The sequence below is a fragment of the Stegodyphus dumicola genome, chromosome 4 (assembly GCF_044657685.1).
Source record: "Stegodyphus dumicola isolate Sdum_Otavi_A_Nest chromosome 4, ASM4465768v1".
Lineage (NCBI taxonomy): Eukaryota > Metazoa > Arthropoda > Arachnida > Araneae > Eresidae > Stegodyphus > Stegodyphus dumicola.
In genome coordinates this window covers 240006955-240030427 of record NC_140771.1, presented here as the reverse complement: position 1 = coordinate 240030427, position 23473 = coordinate 240006955, and the positions used below count along the sequence as shown (strand labels likewise).

The 23473-nt window shown below is 35.7% G+C and overlaps 1 long non-coding RNA gene across 1 annotated transcript in view; it reads right to left on the bottom strand.

The window, feature by feature from the left end:
* The window catches only part of LOC146997843 (uncharacterized), a 98822-nt gene extending 75627 nt beyond the window's left edge, over positions 1 to 23195 (bottom strand). The window contains exon 1 of the long non-coding RNA XR_015040552.1: positions 22992 to 23195. This is a non-coding gene — a long non-coding RNA (uncharacterized LOC146997843). The remainder of the gene's footprint in view (positions 1 to 22991) is intronic.
* Positions 23196 to 23473: the final 278 nt, after the last annotated feature.

The following is a 23473-nucleotide window of genomic DNA, read 5'->3' as shown; positions in this document are numbered from 1 at the left end:
CGTTTTCTCTCAGAGAATGGGAATTTTTGATCTCAGAGAATGTGAAACTCAGAGAATGTGTTTTGGCAACAGTTTTTTGTTTAGAATTTTGGATACCGGACTGCTGACTGTTTTCTATTGAAAATATGAGATTTATTCCTTATTTAATTGTACATTTTTTATATTATGTTTTATTTATATATAATTTTAATTATATAATACGTTTTGCATGATTGTTTTAGGAAATAAAGTTCTTAACTTCCTTTATTCCACTTGAATTCTTAGGATTTTGCAACAGGAAGTTGGTCAATTTATTTATTAGGACAGCTAATATTTGCCCTGGTATATTGCTTATTTCATTGTAATTTTTTTAATATGTGATACATTTTTATTAATTTTTTTTTGATAAAGTTGTTCTGCAGCGTAAAATTCTGTGCAGGTTTTAAATTTAATGTTCACTTTACGTACATTTTTACGGTACATTTAAAAGCCAGGCGAAGGCTGGCCGCGTTGCGTTCGGTACTTAAAAAAGTTTTTGTTCGAGCCCTTTTGGGCGATCGTTAAAATCTAAACCCTTTCAAACTTTTTTAATGAGATATAGCATTAATTTAAGTCACTTTTATTGAAATCAGTACGATTCAAAATTAAAAAAAAAAACATTCTTAAGAAATTGCATGTGTTGTTTTTAAATAGTTCAGTTTTTTTTAATTAATAGCAGACAGATTAAATATGAAAGAATATTTCTTACGTTTTATCGAATGGCAACACACCCGAATAAAAAGTAAAATAGCTGAGTATACCCAAGCTTAGTTAATGAGAACATTGTTTACGCCACATATAAATCTCTACTAATAATAGCAGAGATTCAAAGTTAAGTTTTCTTCATTTAGAGCTGGAGTTTAAAAAGAACCCATTTAGGAAATTTTCAGCACGCAACTAAAGTATAAATATCACAGCAGCCGCAAAACCCTCCAGAAGGATTCGTCTGTCCCAAAGGAAATTCTTTGGAAAGGGAAAAGCTGTAAATGAAAGCTAAAACTGAAGAGCTAAAGCGAGGAGAACTTCAAGAACAAGTCAACACCAAGAAAAATCATGTCGAGTAGAAAGAAAGAATATTTCTTTAACTTCTCGGAAGGTCAAGGAAAGGATGGGAAAATTTATTAGCGAAAGTTAGTATATTTATTAGTGTAAAAGTTCTAAAAATAGGAGCTGGCTAAAAGATAAGTTAAGTAAAAGTATTAACGAAATGATGTAGTAATAAGAATAAAATAATTACAAAAAATTGCATTCAGTGTAGAAACATCGGAGCTGAGTTATTAAATACTATTTTTATATTTCGACTTTTTCAATAAAGAAATGTGTTCATCCGAACATGAGCACCTCGAACTGAACAACAAGCAATTTTGAATTATTTTTGGTGCAAACTGAAAAATATTCGCCAAGAAAAATTTTTAAATTCCTCTATAAATTTCTCACAAAAATTTGCAAAAGGCATAATTCTAGGTATCTAGTCATAATTTGAGACATAGAATCGAAATATGGAAAAAATTGGTATGTTATTTCAGAGGAAGTCCGATTTTCTGTCAAAATACTTATATTAGAACAATGGCTATCTATAAATCTAATATATATCGTAAGTTGCGCTTTCGATACATGGAAAAAGCGATTTGAATTTCGTCAATCGGCCCATTAGAACGGGAGATATAGAACTGTCACCCCCCTCGCAGTGTACAAGGTCTGCACCGTTAGACAGGTAGGTATGTCCGAGAGTCTTCAATTTATAGTTTATTAATTTAAGCAAAGGAACATAGCTGTTATGCGAGTTGTCGGTGAAGCTGTTATATGAAAACTGCAGTATACGCAGTTTATCCGCACTGCGAGAATACCGACTTTTGAAAGGCTTGAACTTGTATGTCGAAGAATAATTTAAAAATGACGATTACTTAATTTGGCTTGGTTTGGTTTATGTGATTACAGCAAAGTCTCGGAGGCTATCTACCTAAGAGGAAGGATGCCTTCGTGAAGGATTTTCTAAGGAAAACTGGCTCCTATACACGTTACACATAGGGAAAAACACGAAAACGTCCATGCAGCCAGCCCGTTCGAGGGAATGGAACCTAGGACCGAACTACCAGTGTTCAGCGACTTTACCGCTTGGGCGCTGGTAGGCAGAAGAGATTGGACAATTGTGTTGCTACTGGGAATAGCATGGAAACTTATTTTAAATGAAACTGTGAAACAATTTACTGTTGTTGTGGTTGAGAAATAATATTTCCCCGATCTCTTCTACAAGTGCTTAAGGGGAGTCACGTGACTGGCTATCCCTTGTTTTACTGTGCGGAAGATTCTACAATTAAAGGTGGTATCCATATAAGATTCGCGTGGTGCAAAAGTCGCATCATTTAGATCCGCATCAACGCTCTGATTTCGCTTAACGGGTATGGCGGGAACAGTCGTTGGCAATGCATGGCCTGGGCACATTTTGAGGTCCAACGAGGTTCACTTTGCTCTAAGGCAGGGATTCTTTTTAAAAGAATGGTTTTCTTTATCGGCCTCCTTACATATTTTTCTATAACACACTGTATACATCATAATTATAATACAGATAAGTGCCCATAAATATCCTAAAGATAACAATAAGAATAAAATTCGAACAAAAGCTTAATAAAAAATGGTTCATTAGTTTTATGTTTCATTATTAGCACAAAGGGGCAATTTTCCCAGAAGGGCTACTTAATTTCGTTTTGGCATCTTGCGTTCGATCACTATAAACAGCATTTCACTTTTTTAATTGTTGCCACCAAATATTACAGCCGGCCTGCATCATATTTAAAGAAATGAGTGTTTTGGAGTGTATGTATCTACTTTACGTTTTTTTTTTGTGCCTTTGTGGCTTGGCCTGTCCCCTCATGGCCATATGGCGGGTTTGGCCTGCTGGGTGGGCTGGGGGCCTGTGCTCAGAACTAACTAACTACCCTGCAAACCCTCAAAAGGTGTATCCTGAAGAAAGCCCATTGCTATCAACTTTAATAATTTCGGCATCTTTTAATTTAAGCCCCATATTAAAAATGTAGCACCCCATTAACTCTTTGAAAACCATAACGGACCAGACGGCCTTTCATTCAAACAACCACAACCGCCCTAAACGGACGAAATTCCGATGTTAGTTTCTTGGCTCCCCTAAGGTATGGAGTAGCAGGTGTAGTTTCCCCAAATGCATTGCATCAGTTTATTGCAGACAGCTTGTCCTAAAAGGATTTACTTGTGGTTTCTTATCTTTATTTATTGGAAGTAGAAAGGATGTCATTTGAAATCTTCACTCTTCATTGTGCGTTAAAAGATGGGGGAAGGAGGAAATTGCTGTTACTCTCAAAAACCATTTCGGGCGGTACCCGGTATTTTAACATACAGGACTTCGGTTTTCAAAGAGGTAAATTGATAGATTCGAATAACAGATTTAAGTGCAGTTTACACATGTGAACACCATATTAAAAATTACATTTCATAATTTTATAAAACTGATATTTTTTAATTTAATAATGTCACAGCTTGAATATTTGAACTGTATAAAATATTGCCTTGTAAATAGAAATGTACGGGTAACTGGAAATATATGTTCAGTTCGAACTGTTGCGAAGATAAATGCCAGGTAGAGACTTTTGTGGACGCGGTGGAAAGAATAGCTCCAGGATCACAAAATCTCAATAGTGTTGCAGTTTTCTATGTCGTGAACTGCGAAAACATTCAACAAAGCAAACATTTTTTCTATCTAACAAGATTTAAGAGTACGTGCTAGTGATTGTGATGAATACAAGTGTGCAAACTATAGTTTCATTTCTAGATTTTGCTATAGAAGTAAAACTGTTTATAAAAAGGCTTGAGCTCATTTCAGACCTAAGGCAAGATGCTTGTTCTGATGCGAAAACTTTCGTAGTGATCTTGAAATTCTGAAAATTTTCACATATATGAAAAATTTTTTGAAATAAGCATTTTTCTGAATCCACGTGCCCATAAAAGTCCTTACCCAGGCTTTATTTTCGAACCCATGAATCATAGATATATACTAAATATATAGATAGATACAGATATACACTGGTGTGCAAAAATTAAGGACGAGACGGTTTTTTCAATATAACTTTGTGCAAAAGCTTTCCAAATCAACACATTTAATACCGTAAGATCCCCAATACGTAAGGACATGAGTAATGTAAGCAACACTTACTAAAAGAGAAATCAGAGGGATAAAAAGAAGCCTTATTGAAAAAGTAACATGGACCGCAATGCGACTGAAGGCCGAAACATCCCTGTGATGTGTGTCCAGCAAGAAACATCCGGTCTTTAATAGGGGATATGATCTCCCCTGACTGCTAGGCAGGTTTCACAGTGTCTGCCCATGCTGAGAATGAGGGTGTAAATAAGTTGTTGAGGCATTGCTGCCAATTCGTCTTGCAGCGCCAATCGAAGCTCCGGAATAGTTACTGATGGTAAGGTACGAGCTGCCAAGCGTCTGCCTAGAAAATCCCATACATGCTCGATGGGATTGAGATCCAGAGATCGTGCCGGCCAATCCATACGTTCAATATCCTCACTCTCTAAGAGCTGTTCGGCAGCTACTGTGCGATGACATGGTGCATTGTCGTCCATGAAAAGGAAGTGCGGACCCATAGCGCCTCTAAAAAGACGCACATATGGAAGAAGAATCTCGTTACAATAACGGGTCCCGTTGACTGAACCTGCGTCGAAGATGTGAAGGTCTGTACGACTACCAAGCATGATGCCTCCCCAAACGAGAACACCGCCACCTCCATACCTGTCCCTTTCAATGATGTTCGAGGGATGATTGCGGCTTCCCCGCTCTCTCCAGATGAGTATGCGATGAGAATCGCTACTCAGACTGAATCTGCTCTCATCTGTAAAGAGTACTCGTCCCTATTCATTGTCTCTCCAATTCCGGTGTTCCTGGCACCACAGAGAACGCCTTCTCCGATAGGCAGGCGTTAGAGGTACACACCGTACAGGGCGTCGTGCAAACAGACCACCACCGTGCAGTCTTCTGGCCACGGTAAAACGCGATATCGGTCGTCCAGTCTTGTGTCTAGCGATTTCTCCCGCTGTCTGTCGCCTGTTTCTTCTGGTCTGTAAGGCAATATACCGGTCATCTGCGGGTGTGGTTCCTCGTGGACGACCACTACTAATCCCCCGGATAGCTGTTCCTGTAGTTTGAAATTGTCTCCAAAGTCGTGAAACGATGCTGTGAGCAATTCCGAACTCTGCAGCCACATATGTCACACTGCGGCCTTCCTCCAACTTCCCAATGATTCGACCTCGGGTAAAAGCATCCAGATGTCGTCTAACAGATTGATTATTCGCCATTTCTCGCTGAGGCAGCAACTCGGTGGTGTGATTTTAACTGCTATACGGCGTGCAATCTCTTTGCCAGAAATACTGATCTTACACCGACAACATGCTTTATACTACTCAGACACTCCCCCATTACGTCAACCTGCATATCTGCGCATATGCTACTGTACATCACCTTACGTAATCTCCTGATTGGTCTTTCTGTCCGCTCTGCCTCTTCGTTCAGCTAATATGCTAATTTTTCGACTTCGTCCTTAATTTTTGCACACCAGTGTATATATAATATAGATATATATAGAAATTACAGATAAAGAATTATTTAACTGACTTAAACATTCATGTTTCAACATTTTTAAATTTGTAAAAATCAATTTTATAAGAAATAAAATATATCTTTTATACGATCCACAGGCCTCAAGAAAATTTTATATTCATTGCTAAAAATAAAAATTAAAAAAAAAAAATAATAATAATCATGTCTCACAAAAATTGGTCAAGATTTTTAATTTGAAGCTTTTGATATCTGAAATAATTTTTATATCCTTTTTTAAGAAATTTCACTGCCATGTTCTATTATGATTTACTAACATTCTATAATTTGTAGTTTTGTTCGAAAGTGTATGCCGAAGGAAATTTCGCGAAAGTAATTTTTAAGTTTTTAAATTACATTATTAACATTTTCAGGAAGTTTTATTATTTTAGAATCATAATCTCAAAATCACACACAGAATTCATTCATTCATTTTTCAGTTATGCAATAAATGGCATTCCCTGTAATGCCCTTCAATTTGTAGAGATATTAGGTTATTTCGAAGAAGAGACATGAAAAATGAGCAATGCCCTCCGCGGGACTCGAAAGTGGACCTCTCGAATACGCACCGAGCGTGCTGACCATTGCACTACAAAGGCAGGCTAAGAAGGCGGGAAAATACCTTACATATTCCCCCTTTTAAAGGGCGACTGGAGATTAGAGAACCCAATCGCCAAATCGTTTTAGTTCGGGCGCCACTGTAAACATTAGGATATTTGTGGAAGCATTGAGACATGAAAAATGAGTAATGTCCTCGCCGAGACTCGAACCACGGACCTCTTGAATAAGCGCCGAGTGTGCTGACCATTACTCCACTAGAGCATGCTAAGAAGGCGTAAAAAATACATTATAAGTTTTTCACTGACTGCAGTGAAAATGAACATGGGAACTGGGATCGAGGACTCTTCAATAGAACACCTATTAAAGACTTTAATATTAAGAGTAGAAACCCTGATCACTGTTCTGCTTTTCATTCTTAGCTTATAGCAATTGAGGAGGGCCTCAAGGCTGCATACACTTGCATCCCCATTGTTTATCCGTTTTGAAATGAAGTCGCTTATCGTGTCTATTAACACACTTTACTAAATTCCGGAATCTCTTAATTTGGAAAATACTCAACTGCATACTGCTCCATTGAAGGCAGGTCTCAAATTGTAATTATTTGTGTCCAGAACGGGAAAAGAAATTCATAAGTAGCAGTTGAATAATTTTTTTTTCAAAAATTAAATCGGTTTAGAGAAAATGAATCGGTTTTAAATAAAACTAAAATGAAGATCTTCCGATTGTCTAGTGACGTTATGCTTATTCATTATTGACTCTAAATCAAACCGCTCGGACACAGTTTTAGTTTGCCGTAAAGGTGGGGTTATTAAAGTAGTCTTTTTATAGCCCAAAGAAGCAATCTGCCTTGAAGGACTATAAATCTCGTTTCGGCATTTAGTGTTGATTCATTATAAATGGCGAAACGCTTTTTAAATTGTTGACACCAAATATTAGAGCCCTGCATTACATTTAAAGAAATTAAAAAATTAAGAATCTGCGTGAATGTATGTATGTTTCTCACATTTTGATAATACGACGGTATAAATTTATGAGTTTTTAATTAAGAAACTCAACGATTTCCAAGGGAGCAATTGCAACACTGTACGGGACTTGCGAAATAAATTTAAAAAAAAAAAAAAAAAAAAAAAAAAAAAAAACTTAAATGTTTCAGATTTTAAATTACGTGCAAAGGGGCGTTTTTTTAACGTTTTGTGTGTTACCTTTATTTATTAAATATCATGTTCTTTGCATTTAAACCACAAAATTCAATTCAATATCAATGTCGCAATATAATTTTAAAATGAGCACATCTTTATAATTTCCGATATACAGTTCAACTCGTTGGAGATAAAAGGTTCCCCCCCCCATATAGTGTTGCCATTGCTCGCTTTTAAATCGTTGAATTTGTTACTCGAAAATTCGTTAAAGTTTTACAAAATATGAAATTGATCATAAAAGAAATTCCAAATTTCAAACTTGGGATTTCAAATGCCCATATTCGCAGTAGGATTACGTCATTCAAATTGGATGGCTCTAGATACCGTTGTTTTATCACAATGCGAGAAATATACATACATTACATTTATGCAGATTTTTCATTATTTAATTTCTTCAAATATAATGCAGGACCCTAACATTTTGTGGCAACAGTTTGAAAAGTGAACCGACATTTATAGGAGTCCGACGCAAAATGCCAAAACGAAAGTAATAGTCCTTCGGGGCTCAAATCCCTTTGGACTCTCTCTCTCTCTCTCTCTCTATATATATATATATATATATCTTAAAAAAAAAACTCTAGCCTGCGAGATTGTGCATCAGAAATTCTAAAGATATGCTCTTTTAAATATTTTGTGTACTGCTGTTGGCTTGAATTTTATAGTTTAAGAGAGAAGAACATGATATTGAATTAATATAGGTAATACACAAAACGTTAAAAAACACCCCTTTGGGCGTAATAAAATCCGAAAGCTTTCAGATTTTTTTTTACATGTTCCGTCCTTAGACACTACAAGGAAAGGAGAAATGCCTTCGTGGAGGACTTTCTAATTGAAACTGGCTTGTATACACGTCACACATGGGAAAAGTCACGAAGGTGCCTACAGCCAGCCCGTTTGCGGGATTAGATCATCGGATCAAATTACCAGTGTTCAGTGGCTATTACCGCCGGCCGCTGGCTGGGCCATTAAAAATGGTCGAAATATGGAGTAATGGAAATGGTCGACGTTAAACATACTGGCGAATATAGTTCTTGCTATAAATATACTTAATACCTGTCGTGAATTTTGCATTCTTTAGTTTATTTTCTGTGCATCTCTATTTCTGTATGAAATGTAAAGTTCTGAGACAAATTTTTTGGAAAAGACGATGGATGCAACGATGGGGGAATCAGTATCATCATGAAAGACAGCTGAATAATTGTATTCAAATTTTAGATTTTATAATCCGGGTTTATGAGAAGTTATCATGTATGTGCTTTATGATGGTTTTGCAAGTCGCTCATCTCTCTAATTTTTCGTTTAAGTAAAATTTCTAAAATTCTGAAATGTTCCCGTTATTTCTGCTTTTACCGTTATTCCTGTGTTATTTAAATATGGCTGATATTTGTCTATTTACTGTACCGTCGATGAGAAAAGAAAAAAAGCAAGTTCCTGTTTTTTAAAGTTTCTTTAACTGCTATCAAAAGGAACATATTGTAAGATCTCTCTTTTATTCCACATTAACTAAACTAGGTCCTACAATGAACCTGGCGAATTCTCGCAAAGGCATAAATGAAATACCAGCACAGAAGAAGGGTGAAAATAGCCCTTTATTTAATTCCAACACAAACAGAAAGGCACGGTCTTCGTGTTTTACAATAACACCGTCAACTTGCGGTGAAATTTGAACGTAGAAAATAAATCAATTCAAATCTAAAATAAAACAGTACTGGATTAACACGTTAAGTTACGTCTACTTAGGTTGACTCAATAAAGCCTAACAGGCGTCACGATAATCCGAAATGGACAAGAGGCTTACTACAGTAACGACGAGATAGCAACAAAACGTGTGCTGGCTAGCGAAAACACGATCTGAATAAACTCAGAGATTCACCCGTTTAAATACTCACTTCATTCAACCCTTTCGCCGCCCTCTCCTGTCCGCGAAAATTTCTTCCCAGCGGCCGTCTGTTTTTCACAACGTGTAATGTTGTTTTCTCTGTACATCATAACTTTCCATACAGGACTTTCGTAGTGGATGACTGTCAATGAATATTAAGTAAAATTATAAGGAAATAAACCATAATGGAAAAATAATATCTCTGCTCCTTTCTAACAGCAGGATAATTTGATAACATCTGTTCCAGGCGGTCCACTCCTCCCATTTTGTTGTTATAATCTTTTACAATTATTGGTTATTTTACAGTTCTTTTCCGTGTTCCAACATCAATCATCGAGTTATTATGGACTGTACTCATCAAACGTACATCCTTCTTGTCTTTCCAATTCACAACCTCATTTTTTCTCTTTTCCTGCTGAGTAGACTTTGAAGCCATCTCTCACTGTCTTGTATCTTATGTAAAATGGCGCGAATATTCCTAAAACCCGGGGGCAAATTCAATTAGAAATAGAGTGCCTGATTAGTGCTGCCATCTAGGAGGAATTAGAGCAAATAAAAACTCAAACAAGTAAATATTTAGAAAGCTTTTTAAACGTTTAAAAGTTTTAAAATGTAGAAGAACGCTTGTAGCGCGTTACGGCCGTCCTGCAGAAGTTTCACTTGAACCCGCTAGAAGCGTTACGAACGACGAAGAGGGTAATTTTATATTTACATCCTGGCGAGACAATGCGAGAGGAAGTTGAGGGGTTAAGAAAAAGTATCACCAGTCGCCGTTTAAAAGAGGGAATATATAAGGTACTGTCTGTCTACGGTAAGAACACCTCCCGCCACGGTGTCTGGCGAGTGGCGGTCACTATAGCAACAGGGCTAGTATATTTCAAATAGGGACGAACCAAGGGTTGCTTTATTGTTATTTTGTTTTTGGCGACTGTTGGCTTAAGGGAAGTTTATCATTCGTCTTCTCGGCTTCATTCCAGCTGCACGCATCTTTTCTTAAGCCTTATATTATTACTATTAGCTATTTTTATTCTCGTTGTTATATCTTTTGTGCTAGCATTTGCTCAAATTCGCTTCTATTTAGCTTGATTTTCGTAGTGCTTTGTTAATCGCCAATTTTTTAAAATGCCCTTCCAGTTTAAGAAAGGTCAAACTTTAAAGTCTCAGTCACGTCAAATCGTGTATAATGTCGCAGAATTTTGCGCTTCTGAAGCTTCGGCGAACTCTTTAGTAGTTCCTTTTCCTTAAGTTTTGAAGAGCGAAGTATCAACAATGGGTGAAAATAAACTTCTGAATACACTTGGAAAGAAATGTAAAAGCCCTGCTAATCATAAGTGTGAAATTGACGATTTTGACAAATGCGTTCTACGGCAGACAATACAAGACTTTTACATCAAAGAAAAGAAAGTGCCATCTGTGCGGAAATTACTGCCTGTCTTGAGGCAAAAAATAGACTTCCCGTGGCAAAAAGACTCTTTGTGCAAAGTTTTGTGTTCAATGAATTTTCGTTGGAATGCGTAGGAAAAAAAAAATTCTTATCGAAAGACCTCACATTGTATTTTGGAGGAACAATTATTTACGCGAAATGAGAAAACTCAGAGCAAGTGAACGCCACATCGCTTACATCAATGAAACATGGATTGACAGCAATTTAGCTTTAAAGAAATGTTGGCAACATGAGACAGTTTTGGGCGCACAGCCAGTTTCCCTTAGCAAGCCCTCCATTAAGGCATCCCTCTTCTTAGGCATTTAGCCCTGGGGGCTTTCCGTAATCATATAAACCAACCCAAACCACTGGTAATTAAGGAAAAAGCAGTTTTGATTTTAATTCACCTTCGCTTCCTTCCGCCATTAAATTAACCAGCTTTTGGTTTAGTTTAAAGGTATGGGAAAAGAAGAAATGTTCGCAAAAAGTATTTATTGAGAGCATGGGTATGTAAAAAAACGCTTTTACTTTCAAGATGATTCCATATACATTTAATGATGAAATTTTTAGTCATTATTAAAGCACAAGCAATAAATTAATAGAAAATTTTGAAATAAAAACATAGCAGAACGTCATTTAAAGACTGAAGAAATTGCTTTGAATGTTTACGGTAGATCAGCTAGAGGGGAGAACTATAAAAATTAAATTTATTTTATATTTATGAAGTGCGTCTATACTATATTACAGAGAATGGTGCAATCAAGTAGATTTCTAAGATGTCATCTATGATTTTGCAAGCAAACAAATAAACAAAAAAGAAGCAAAATAATAGCATGATTTTTTTAAATATAAAAATTAAAATTTTTCTTCAAAAATAAACACGGATTTTTAAATTTATTTCCCTACAAGTTTATTTTTACTCATTGTACATCTAGAGGGATGGCAAATTCAGCGACTTGTACCTCACACGGCAAAATCAAAGACCGTTTCTTGACTGCAAAAGCTTTATCTACGCCATCGAATTTTCATTTTCGGAAATTGGATGTCGGGGTCGACGCAAAGGGTCAATGATATTTGTTTTAGTCAATTTGTTTTAGTATGTATAACGTAATACGTTATACATACTAAAACAAAATGTGAATATCGCCAAATCATCTTTAAATGCGCCAAGGTGGCAAACTCAGAAGTAAGTCTTCAAGACACCCCTATGAAAAATGGGTTAGAGCTCGTTTCTACGGCAACAGACAGCTGCAGACAAACTGGCGAGAGGTGTTCTTACCATAGACAGACAGTACTATCTCCCTCCTTTCTGTATGCCTTCGTGATGTAATGGTAGCACACTCGGCGCGTTTTCGAGAGGTCCAGGGTCGAGTCCAGGCGAAGGCACTGCTCATTTTTCATGTCTCTAGTAATAAAAAAAACCTAACGACTCTACAGACTACAAAGTTAAATTTCGTGAAACATTTTCCCTAAAATTTGCAATGAATTTTTAATTTTTGTTAGCATGCGTAATCTAAGAATGACCGTGCCCGACCACTGGCCGAACCATTAAGACAGCTGAATATTGGGAGAAAGACTTGTGTTCGGTCTCAGGGCTGATTGAAACCTTCATTTTCGTGATTTTCCCTTTTCATTATCCCAATAAGCATTACTAAGAATAGCTGTAATATTTTCCAACCACACTGTTTTATTGTAATTTATGTTATGTCTTCGTTGACTGGCATGCACACTTAAAAAGCTCTTAAAGTGGTAAAGCTGATGTGTACACCACAAGACTTGTACGGAATATTAAAATATACACACTTTTCTGCATTTCATTTAAACGGATTTCCTCGAATTTCGTTAGAGCTAGATTTCTCATTAAATTAATTCTGTTCCCAGTTCGAGACAAGGCAAAAATACATAAAAATTCAAAATACTTTCAGTAAAAATTGAAAGATATAGAAAAACATAAAACACCGAATACAGTTAAAGCAATTAAAAATAATTTTTATATTTGAAAGGCAAGCAGGCAGCAGTTAAAGGCGGCAGGCAAGGAGGCAGATTTTTCGGTGGTCAAAACTAAAAGTTTTCTTTGGTCCCACTCGGCAAAAAGGCACTGAAGCTGCGGAAAAACTTAATTTACTTTTCTACTAAGAGTTTCAAACGAAAACAAATACGGTTGCTATGGAAAAAAAAATTAGGCCTAGCCGCACTTAAATAACTTTTAAATTGTCGATTATTATACAATTATTGCATGCAGATTAACTAAAGCATAAAAATATTAAGCAGAAGCTAAAAACAACGTAATTCAATCATTTTTAAAGCGAAAAATGCATAATTTACCAACATATATGAATAAAAAAGTTTAGCTCATTGAGCCGAGTAACAGACTAAGTATATATATATATATGTAAGATAAAAATGTATGAATCAGAATTATAATATAACTATAAACATTAATTCTTCCTCTCTATTCCAAAATCGTAATAACTTATCTGCATTGCGTCATTCAAATTAATCATGGGATCTTACGTAACCGTTAATACCAGATGCCTCTTGACGACCAATCACCAAATTGCAAACGAAAACTTTCCTCTTCGCGTGCTTCCATCCTTCATAACTACGCACTTCAGCTTTTGCTCTCTACCGTGCTAAAATGTAATTTCGCTGGCTTGCTTTCTATCCCAACAATATCAAAAATGTAAATCTTCTGTGGAAAGGCACGACTAGAGTGCCAAGTGATTGTGGCCACAAATATCAATTGGAAATAAAAATGGAATTAAAACTGCCTCGACTGCCAAGTTCTTTAAATACTATGCAATCAAAATTCTTCTTCAATATGGATCTAATCACGCATCTACACTGCTCCGGCTTTTCCTTGTGCTTTTAATATTACATATATATATATATATATATATACACACATATACATACATGTATGTATATATATATATACACACATGTATACTTTTAGTGCGGCCGATTGCAACCAAAATAGGATGTTGACAACTACAGGCTATAGCTGCCCCTGTGTACTAAATTTCAACGTTCTGAGGCTAATCGCTTTTGAGTTATGTAAGAGACATACATACGTATGTACGTACGTAAAAACGCCATGAAAAAAAAAATCTCTTCTGAATTAATTTTACATCAGTTTTATAATTCGTTTGGGAAAAAGAGTCCTTTATTCTGTCCTTAGGTACAGATGTCCCGCAAACCATTCCTAAATTGCATTCGAAAGCGGTCAAAATGAATATTTTCGTTGAAATATGGTACCCGGAATTTTTTGTGATTACAATACTTGCTTCACTTCCTTGAAAGAAGTTGTAGAGACATTAGGCTATTTCGAGGCCGGAGAGATGAAAAATTGGCAACGCCTTCGCCGGGAATCGAACCACGGACTTCTGGAATACGCGAAGCACCACGAAGGCATGTCAAGAAGGTGGGAGAAATACCTTATAAAGTAAAAATGAAAACCTCAGTTCAACAAAACAATTTCAAGTTCCGATTTTGGGTTTCTAGATGCCCATATTGGAGTGGAGGACTAGGTTATTCAGACTTGGATGTCTCTAGGTGCCATTGTTTTTTCACAGTGCGAGAAACATACATACATTCATGCAGATTTAGTATTTAATTTCTTTAAATACAAGGCAGGGCTCCAAGATTTGGTGGCAACAATTTCAAAAGTGAAATGCCGTTTATAGTGAATCAATGCTAAATGCCAAAAAGAAGTTAATAACCGTTTGGGGCCAATTGTCCCTTTGGGATAAAATATATATTAGGGCTTCTGATAAATTAAAAATATTCCAAGAAAAGCAAGTACATATTACTTTATGAACTCAATAGATTTTTGCCAGTTTCAGGCTTCATGCTTTTACCTTAAGACTTGAAAGGAATAGTTTTGTGCTAAGATAAATAATCCATGGGAATATGGAAGAGGCGATGCAGAAGAAAGCTTACCTTATGCTGGAAATCGTCTGCTAGTTTAGGTGTGAAATTAACCTCTTCTTTATTTCAACAGGCTTTCGTGGATGTTTCATAGATGACTGGACAGAAATGCAATTCGACTCAAAGAAAACTAATAATGTCGGGATGTTTTCTATTCTGTGAGACATATATTACCGGTTCTTACAACTTTCTCTTATATTAGGGTAATGAAAAACTCTGACGTGGACACCACATGACTTACTTGTACCGCCTATTAACTTATACATATTTTCTGCTGCATTTCATTTACATTTATTTAGAGAATTTCATTAGAGATATGTATTTCTCATTCACTTAATTTTGTTCTCCTTTCGCGGCAAAGCAAAAAATACATAAAGATCAAAATGTATTTATAGGTAAAGGTAAAAGTATGGGGCACAACAGCGATGTACCATAGGTCAACTGGTAATGCCTTCCCATACTAATTCTTTGAGAGAAAAAAAAAGGGGGGGTAACTGCAAGTTTTATAAGAATTTGCATAGACTGAAGCTTTTCAAAAGGTCTAAAGTTTGCCTATTATGGTACACCGTGCCACAGTACGCCCCGCATCCAGTATTTATTAAAAATAATGGTGTAGGGCATAAGTAGATTACAAAATAGTAGGAATACAATTTGAGATTCACAAGATAAATTGAACATCTGATTTGGTGCTACGAAAATAGGAGATAAACATAATTAATAAACAAATAAACATAATAAGATAATTATAATTAGTACTGGCAACACAATGTTAAATGAATTGTTATAATAATGCTAAAGAGGTAGGTGTCCATGGGTTATTTCAGATATATTGGTTTATTGCAGTTTATAAAGTTCACGAGTGGATCCATTTTGTCCATAATCACAGCATGTAAAAGTTCACTAAGTTTAAACTGTATGTTGACTTACACTTGACAGAGATCTAGGCCGTAGGAAGAGAGTCGTTGCATAATTTTCTGAAACTTTGGATATTGATGTTTATCTTTAATTAAAAATCTTTGGAATGCCAGGAGGTCAGTTCTTGGGGATTTTATGTGAATATCTTGAAAGCAGGAAAGATGAAAAATGAGCAACGCCTTCTCCGGGAATCGAGCCACGGACCTCCAGATACGCGCCTAGCGTGCAGACCACCACACCACGAAGGCATGCCAAGAAGATGGGGAAAAATACCTTATATCTTCATTAAAAATTGTTAAATACAGAAAAACATAAAATACTAAATATAGTTAAAGCATTTAAAAGAAAATTTTTCACAATTAAAGTTAGAGTTTCTTCGCAAAAACAAGAAATTCAGGCAGCGGACAAGAGGGCAGATTTTTTTCGGTGTACAAAAGTGTAAGTCTACTTTTGGTCACACTCTTAAAAGAGACAGTTCGTTAGGCTTAACTCGCCACTTACAACTTTAAATTGTTGATACTTCTATAAAAATTGCATGCAAGTTAACTAAAGGCGTGAACAACTTAACTGAACATAAAAACTAAATAATTCAATCATTTTTTAAGGAATAAAAATGTGTAATTTACCAACATATAAAAAAGAAAAAAAAACTAAGCTCACCGACTCAAGTAACAGAGTTGGTATTATAAAGGGTGTCTTGTAAATGTTGCAACAAACTTCTGGAGGAGGTATGAAACATCAAAAGGATTAAGAATTCTATGCCCGGAAATGTCAGGGATACATGCTAGCACAGGTAGAAGATGGGAGAGGAAACAAGAGAGGGATTAATTTGAAACATATATTGGACATTATACAAATGGTGTACTTCAGCTTGAATGTTACAAGAGATGCTCGAAATTTGCACCACCAGATGCCAAACATACCTGACACCGACTGACCATTGATTGCCGGATATGTTCAAACAAATCCTGAGTTTCTTTGATTGTAGCAGCTGCGCAGACGTGTCTTGCCACGAGATATATTTCAGACACTGCAGGATCGTAATACACCACACTTTTGATGGCTCCTCACAAAAAGAAATAAAGGCTCGATAAATCCGATGAGCGTGGGTGCCAGAGGACCGGTTCACCCTGCCCAATCCATCGATGCGGGAATGATCTGTTCAAATGGCTACGAGCATTTAGTCCAAAATGAGCATGCGCCCCATCATGTTGGAACCACATGTTACGCGTCACATTTGGTGGAACATTGTCAAGCAAGCCGGGAAGAACGTGCTCCAGATCAAATGATTCGTGGCGTTCAACCTAAATGATAAAAGCTACTGCCCGACTTAAGTAGTCATCGACCAAACTTACCCACACAATTAACCTTGAAGCGTTGTTGTGCCGTATGGTGCCGCACACCGAGTGGGTTTTCTTGAGCCTACAAATGCTAATTGTGGTGACTGAACACGCCCTCCCTATTGAATGTGGCCTCATCCGCGAGCAATACATAAGCTGGGAAATTAACTTCACGGGTTCTTTCTTGCGGAAACCGCTATCCGAAACGCACACGTTCAGGATGGTCATCGGGAAGTAGTAATTGAACCCTTTGGAGACGAAAGTCGTGGAAGAACTGGGCGTTCAAGACATGCTGGACACTGGTACGGGACATTCTTAATTGAGAGGCAATGGCACGTATGCTGGTCATTGGATTACTCTCCAACGGATCCAACTCGCTTTTTTCCCTAACGACCGAGCGAGTCGATCGTCGCCTGCTTCAGTTTTCCCGCCACTTGTTAATGACCTGTAGTCGCACAAATTTTGATGCAGACGTGCGAGAAAACTGTAGTGCGGTTGATGTCTGTCGGGGAAGCGTTCTCCATAAATGCGTGTAGCGGCTCGTCCATCAACCTCCTATTCCATACACTAAAGTTCATGTTTCTCCCTTCGTATAGAGAGCTGTTCAATGTTCGTATTCCATGATTTTCGTATGATGCCTAGCCCTCTGAATGAGGCAATCCTCACTTTCCAATAGCACTCTCCTGTACCACCCCTTGGTGGCGAACAGTTACGTTTCTGGGCATGGGTTCCTACACAGTTCTTAATCCTTATCATGTGCCATACCTCTCCCAGAAGTTTGACGCAACATTTACAACAACATATATATATTTATATATGACTGGTGCAGCTGATTGCAACGAAATACGCAAATATGTATTTTTTTTAATTGCGATGTTCGTACGCCGCAAAAGTGATTCGACACAAAAGTGAGAATGAATTATTAAGTGTTATCGTCCGAAAAGCAAGTATTCAACAGCATGATACTTTTTAGGGTTGCAAGTTTCGAAGCGTTATCTGAAAAGTGTATGCATTGCAGAAGGGAAAATAAGTTACTTGCGTTAAAAAAATAAGTTATAAGCTTTATATTAGCTATAACCGTCACTGACAGGATTTAAATTTAACGCAAAAGGGAGGATAAATTATAAGTGCAGTAAAAATAAATTATAAGCGTTATACGCATTATAAGAGTCATCGTAAGAATTTAAATATTTACAGAAATTTACAGCAACATCTATTCTAATAGTGATTCAGGAGTGGACAACTTCTGTATGTATATGATCGACTTCAGATATGAAAAATGGTACAGCGCAAAACGTAAAGGGCCAGAGTTAGTCCCCTCCGATTTTAAGAAAAGTCAAGAATTTAAACAGTGCATAAAATGAGCTTAATTCATTAAATGCTAAAGTACTGTTAACGCTTATCTGTGTAATTTAAATTTAAACAAACTTCCTGGGCCGGAAATTTCTGCATTATAAATGGAACTACTGAATATATATCCACGCTAATTAAGACAAAATGCGAAAATGTAAAAAGAATAAAAAAAAAAAAGTTCAATCTAAAAAGAGAAGCGAAGGAATACAATGCCATCGGAGCCGTGATAAGTAGAGATAAGGTAATGCTTGTTTAAAATATCCTTAAGTCGCCAAGATTTTTTATAAGATACACACCAGGCTTTGTTGTCATCTTCAGATACTGGTGATTGATCAGACTCTCTTGTGCATATTTCCAAAAAGAATAAGAATGACAATACGTTACGTAATTGTACATTTTGTATTAACAAATGTATGGCGAAAGATAAAAAGTTATTGTATGAAGCCAAAAAAAGAATAAAAAAATAAATAAAAAAACAATAAAAGAAATCTGAAAATATTTCAGATTTTAAATTACGTCCAAATGGGGATTTTTTTAACGCTTTGTGTGTTACCTTTCTCTATTAAATATAATTTTCTTTGCATTTAAACCATAAAATTCAACAGCAATATCGCAAAATAATTTTAAAATGAGCATATCTTTAGAATTTCCAATACACAGTCTCGCTCGCTGGCGATAAAAATGTTTCTTCTATACAACGCTGCTGTTGCTCGCTTTGAAAACCTTTAGTTTGTTAATAAAAAATTCGTTAGTTTTACGAGATATGAAATCGATAATAAAACAAATTCCAAATTTGGGCTAGTAGTTGCCCATGTTCGGGTGGAACCGTACGTTATTAAAAATTTGATGACGCTAGGTAACGTTGTTTTATCAAGATGCAAGAAAAATACATACATTTATGCAAATTCATCATTATTTAATTTATATACTTTAAATATAATACAGGGCCCTAATATTTGGTGGCAATAATTTTGAAAAGTGAACCAACATTTATAATGAACCAACACAAAATGGCAAAACAAAATTAATAGCCCATCTGGACAAATTCTCCCTTTGGACTAAAAATAGTGCTAAGATCAATTTACGTAAAATCGTTTGCTTTACCAACTGATACTATGAAATATATGATTAAAGTTTTAAAATTAAGTTAAAAAGTAATCTTAGATTAATGCAGATTTTGAATAAAACTGTATCAATTTAGAAATTTTATTTTAAATAAAACTGCATCGAATTTTTTCTTTTTGCTCAAAATCAAAGCCAAGTGCTTTTTTTAAAATCTAATTCTAAATTCCATATCGGAGATTTAAAAAAAAAAAAAAAAAAAAAAAAAAAAAAAAAAAATGCTAAGTATACAGAGGCTCTCGCACACGTTTTAGACGATTTTGCTTTGCATAAAAAATCGTCTGCATGCAATGTTTTAAACTGCAACTATATTTTGAAAGTATAAATTATCATCTGAAATTTGACAGTTTTATTTTCATACAAAATGGCTCTTTTAAAGAAGCAATGCATGCACTCTTTCCGAAGAAAATTATTCATATCTAGTTATTGAAAAACGCTGTTAAAGTGGGTTTTCGATATCTAAAGCATCAATAGATAATATTGTCAATAAAAAATGAAAAAGCGTCAAAACTTTGCTTTAAATGGAAAAATTGTTCCAAATATATATCCAAGGAAAAAACAGAATGCTTCGAATTTTGCAAAGGTAAGATTTTTAATGTTAAAATAAAATCCGATATGTGAAAGGACAGTTGAAAAATCATTAAACTGCCCAATGCCAACTGTAAAGAAAGTGATTAATGCTGATTTAATGTGCAGCATCTTTGTCCACGATATATCGCCTAACACAGAAAGCGCTGCAATATTCTTTATGAGAAACAATTACCCACACAAAAATGGGGGGGGGGAAATGTTGTCAAAAATGGGAGAAATGTTGTCAAATGGGGAAAATGTTGTCGAAATGGAGGGAAATGTTGTCAAATGGGAAAAAATATTGTCACAAACTTGGGTGTAATTAAATGACTGCAATTTAAAGAGATCCATTTATTATCATCAAAGAGGAGAAAAAAAATCTTCAAACATGGTCAAAAAAATCTAAAGTATGTTTTTCTAAGCGATTTATCATTGTTGCTGGTTTTTCGTGTAACAGCAAATTAAAAATAAACAGAGTAGAGAAAATGACTTACTCACTTTCACTTACCTACTTTCACTTACTCTCAAGAACACATTTTACACCTAATTTGCCAATATAAAACTTCTTCTCTTTACCCACAGTGCCATCAAGCAATAGAGCTGAATCGAGACAAATCAAGCAGCACACGTTAAAATCCACTGTTAACCCCTTCGAGCCGGGTAGCGAAAACGCGCGCTTATCGCGGAGGCCGGCAGTGTCTTCCGCGAGCGTCTCTCCAGGGCCGGGGGCTTTTTTGCTACTAAGCCTAAATCCATGAAATTTCCGAAGTATCAACGCATTGTTTAATAATGCTCTAAAGAGTATTTAAACGGCTTATGCTTTATATATATTTATATATATATATATATACTTTAATTACCTTATTTCTTGTTTAAATGCATATTTTACACATTTTATTTTAATTACTCACCATTTTATGACTTTTAACATTATAATCTGAAAACTAAATATATTACTTAAAATTCTCTTTTCGTATGAAAAATTTGAAAACAGGGATCTACACACAGTCCTACGTTACATTCCTTGAACTCGTAATAACTCATTTGCCGTTTTGGAGGATTTTTCCGGGAATGTGAACAAACGAAGCATCGTCGTCTCATTTTCTTATCAGTCTCTTCCGAACAAAGTTTTGGAAAATGTCTTTCAGTTAATCTTTCAGAATCAATATCAGAATATCAGAATCAATATCTGAAATATTTTGCATCATTTCTACTATTTCATGCTCTGTTAAACATTTTCGACGCTTCGACATTGAAACGGTAAAAACAGAAAGAATTCACGTCTAACAAGATCTAATTATTTTCTAAAAACTGAACTGTAAACGGAAATACTCAACGCTTTAGCGCATATAAAACTTCTACTTACAATAAACAACTACGACGTGCGAATAAAGTGCGATTTAAAGAGACGTCATAAATCACGCCATTCGGAAACATTTAGTTCCCCCGATTGTTTATATAATCAAAAACACGTGTATGTGAGTCATGCTTCTCTCATTTCAAGTAGAAGGTCTAATGCACATGTATCTGAAACCATATGGACATACAGTGCCATCTTGTGGCAGAAATTATAGTTTGAAAAACGTTCCAAGGTACTGACACAAACAAATACGTGACAGTCGGTAGAGAATGCAACAATACTCTGGCACGCCTGCGTGTCGGCAGGTAGATAACTGTGTTCGTTGCTGGCACGTATACGTGACAGTCGACGCGAAGGGGTTAATTCCTGTAAAAAATGGAACAAAAAACGTGTATGCAGGCCATATCGTTCACTCACATCCCTACTTAATCTCCTGATGAGAACCTAGAAGGAACCTGAAACCTAGGAGGACCTATGGACAGGCTTTGGGGACCACAGACAGAGAACTATAACACAATCTCTGAGATATTTTTATCATCCATACATTTGATGGATATTTTCTGTCTTAACTCATACCATTCTCAGCCATACATTAAACCCGAAGTTTCATTTTTAAAAGTATAACATTACTTTTCACATCAATAAAAAAGTAAATATTTTGCTCTGTGCTACTTTAGTTTGCTCAAAAGTAATATTCTCAGTACTTGCGAAGTACAGTTAACTGTTCTGAACATGCACAGTAGTTACGAGGATGGATAAGAAGCATATTACAGTGAATAATAGCGTAGCGGTGATCCGTTTTATGTCAGAAAATGCCCCATTTTATAGCTACAGAAGAAAGTACTTGAACATTCTCACGGTACGTGGCTCAAAAGATTTTGCGATTTCTTTTTCTAGTAGTTATCTTTCAACTGCTCTCACTGAAGAGCTTTTCCCGCATCCATTCCTATCCCTTATTCGTCGAAAGTCAGCCTAGTTCTAGAAATATTCGATTTTCTTATGAGCTAGAAAATATTTGTTGTTATTGGAACTTGAAGATCTTTAATTAAAGTAATATAAAAGTGTATATAAGTTGTTATTATTATTCCAAATGGGGCAATTTGCCTAAAAGGGATATTAATTTCGTTTTTGCATTTTGCGTCGATTCACTATAAACGGCGAATCACTATTTAAATGGTTGCCACCAAATATTATCACCCTGTGTTATATTTAAAGAAATTAAATCATGAAAAATCTGCATAAATGTATGTATATTTCTCGCATTGTGATAAAACCAGTTTTGAATAACGCACGTCTCCACGGGAATATACTCTGGAAACCTAAATTTGGAATTTGTTTCATTATATATTTCATATTTTGTAAAGCATTTATGATTTCTTGATTAAGAAACTCAACGGTTTCAAAGCCAGCAATGGCAACTTTGTAGGAAAAAAAAAATTTTTTTTTTATCTCCAGCGCGCGATACTGTGTATAAAAAATTCTAAGGATATACTCTTTTAAATATTTTGCGATATTGCTGCTGGATTAATATTACGGTTTAATTGCGAAGAATATGATATTTAATAAATAAAGGTAAAACGTTAAAAAACACCCCTTTAGGCGTAGTTAAAAATCTGAAAGCTTTCAGATTTTTATTATTATTATTTAAAATTAAAATAAAACTAGTTAATGAAAAATGTGGGACAGTACCTGTTAACCATTGGTAAAGATCAGGTGATCCTATTCATCGACAAATGAAGTGAACTGATCAAGTGTAGGTGGCGATAAATTATCGTCCACCACACTTTAGTTCGAGCTCCTCAGTGGGAACCATTAGTTGTCTCGTAATCAGAATTAGAACTCGAATCTTTACTTTCTGGCCTGGACAGTAACGACGTCTCCAATCTGGTTCATATGAACTGTAAAAGAAATAACAGTCTGTTATATTATATAGAGCAAGTTCAAGTAAGAAGCTATTATTTTTAAATGGATCGGCCAATACTTTTCATACAGGCTCATTTTTCGAAAGGTTTTCATATTTCCCTAGAATTTATTTATCAAACTGAGGTCATAAGATAGCGATACTGACGGAATTTGTGTTTAGTACTAAAACTGACAGCTTGATTTAGAATTACAGTTACTTTGAAGAAACAAAAAGAAACAAAATAAAAAGATTATAAAAACTAGAAGTA